Below are 2,500 nucleotides of genomic sequence, written 5' to 3'. Positions count from 1 at the left end.
TTAGTCGACAACTGCAATCTAGACGCAAGTAATTTATTTTTCATATAGCCTTTCATTTTCTCAACATCACTTATAGATTTACGCTGTACCTTAGCGTTTGTCAGTGTACTAATTGGTCTTTTTCTCTCAGTAATATATTATATCAAAACACCTAAAACAAGTAGAGTAGTGGTAAGTTCAGTGTACAACGCCCCCACGTCACGCCACGAGTAAAATGCTAGTAAAAAAAAAGCCTACAGAATTATAAAGAATTATTGTATTCAAATTTCAGCTTCATAATTAAAAAACAACCTGATCCACCACTTTTCGTACGCGCTTCGCCCTGTTTCTGAAGACGGAATAGGGAATGGGAGGGTAGTGTTAATATTATTAACACTCTAATTCATAAGATACTAGTAACTACTGAAAAAGGACAGACAGACATCCGTTATATGTATAATATACTTATGTACATTTAATGATAACTCCTTAGTCATTAAAAATTACAACTTGCCTTTTTATGCGTTTTATCCTGATTGTTGTTCAGTAGCTGTATTTGTTGGCTCACTTCCCGAACCTTACTTTAAAATAGATGAATAATTAGACATGTAGTAAATGAAAACACACACACACACACACACACACACACACTAAAGCTATCAAACTTCAAGACCAAAGAAACGATCAAAATTTATTTCTCCACAATTGCTGTGACCTTCAGCCTTGACCAACGACCTCCGCAACGCTAACCGGCGTCTTGGAGTGAAAAAATGACCCTAAGTACCACTCCAGCGACCAACTCAGACCACTGCGAACCTCCCCGATCCAGGGCCCCGGAGAGCCGCCGCCCTGGTAGGGCCTCTGGGGGACGCCACAGACCCTGACAGGGACAGGGTGCCGCTGCCCCTGATAGGGCCCCAGGAGGCGCCGCTACCCCTTACGAGTATCTATAATGTTATTGTCAACAAAATCTAATTTTGAGTCAAAACTGTCGAAAATGTAAACCTTACCTTTATAATTTTCGATCAAAATAAACTTTTCTCTCAGAATTGAAATTTAAGGGGCTTATCTAATTAAGTACGTACAGAATAACACATTAACACTAAAATCGCGCTTTAGAAACCCATAGTTGGCGAGTAATTAGCATTGAAACATGTCATTAACTTTTCCGAGCATCATTACAACCACTAATTACCCCACCAATCGAATTGTGGACCTTTTATTCGAGATCAGCATGATCAGGAGTACCTATAATGTTATTTTCAACAAAATCTAATTTTGATGTCAAACTCATGGCCCGCTGGCCAAATGTGGCCCTGAGATGACGGTAAAATGCATCATCCCGTGAAATTATGAAAGAAATAGATATAATAATTTTTATTTAGTAAAATTAATTTTACATACTTAAGATCAGACAAACCCAAATGAGGTATTCCTGGTAAGCCAGGTAAGGCAATGTGTGAAGCTGTAAACTAAAATCCTGCAAATATGTAATATCGCACTTGTGTTGGCTCTGAAGAGGGTAACAAAATAAATTGGCACTCGAAAGGTTTTGAGTTTGACACCACTGGTGTAAGACTTACATTTTTGGTGGTTTTAGGCCAAAAATTAAATTTTGCTGAAAATCACAGTATGAGTACTCCTCAGCTTGCTGATTATGAATATGGTCCCGATTCGATTGCAGAGTAATTTATGGCCAAAATGACCCTTGAAAGATTTTACTGACATTTTCAATGCTAATTACTCATCAACTATGGGTTTCCAAGTGTGATTTAGGGTTCATGTGTTATTCTGAAAATACTTAATTTATTAAACCCTCTAAATTTTAATTCTGCGAAAAAAGTATATTTTGGTCAAAAATTTTTTCAGGTGTAAGACTTATATTTTTGGTGGTTTGGCCAAAATTGATTTTGCTGAAAATAATAGCATGAGTACTCTGAGCTTGCTAATTATGCATATGTGGTCCACTATTCGATTGCAGAGTAATTATACCAAAATGACCCTTGAAAGATTTACTGACATTTTTCAATGCTAATTACTCATCAACTATGGGTTTCTAAGGTATGATTTAGGGTTTATTTGTTATTCTTGAAAGTACTTAATTAGTTACTCTTTAAATTTTCAATTCTGAGAAAAAAAAGTATATTTTGGTCAAAAAATTTTTTAAGGTGTAAGACTTACATTTTTGGTTGTTTTTGGCCAAAATTTAAATTCTTTATGAAAATCACAGTATGGGTACGCATGAGCTAAGTTGATTATGCATATGTGGGTCCACGATTCGATTGCAGAGTAATTAATGGCTAAAATGAGCCTTGGAAAGATTTACTGACATTTTTCAATGCTAATTACTCATCAAATATGGGTTTCCAAGGTGATTTTAGGTTTGTGTGTTATTCTGAAAGTGCTTAATTAGTTAAACCCTTAAATTTCATTCTGGAGAAAAAGTTACTATATTGGTCGGGATTATCAGATTTTTGTCAGGGTTTTTTTTCTCTGAACTAAAAATATAATGTGCCTAACT

This window comes from Homarus americanus, unplaced genomic scaffold (assembly GCF_018991925.1).
Source record: "Homarus americanus isolate GMGI-L3 unplaced genomic scaffold, GMGI_Hamer_2.0 scaffold32583, whole genome shotgun sequence".
In the NCBI taxonomy this organism is placed as follows: domain Eukaryota; kingdom Metazoa; phylum Arthropoda; class Malacostraca; order Decapoda; family Nephropidae; genus Homarus; species Homarus americanus.
Note: the sequence above shows the minus strand (reverse complement) of the source record.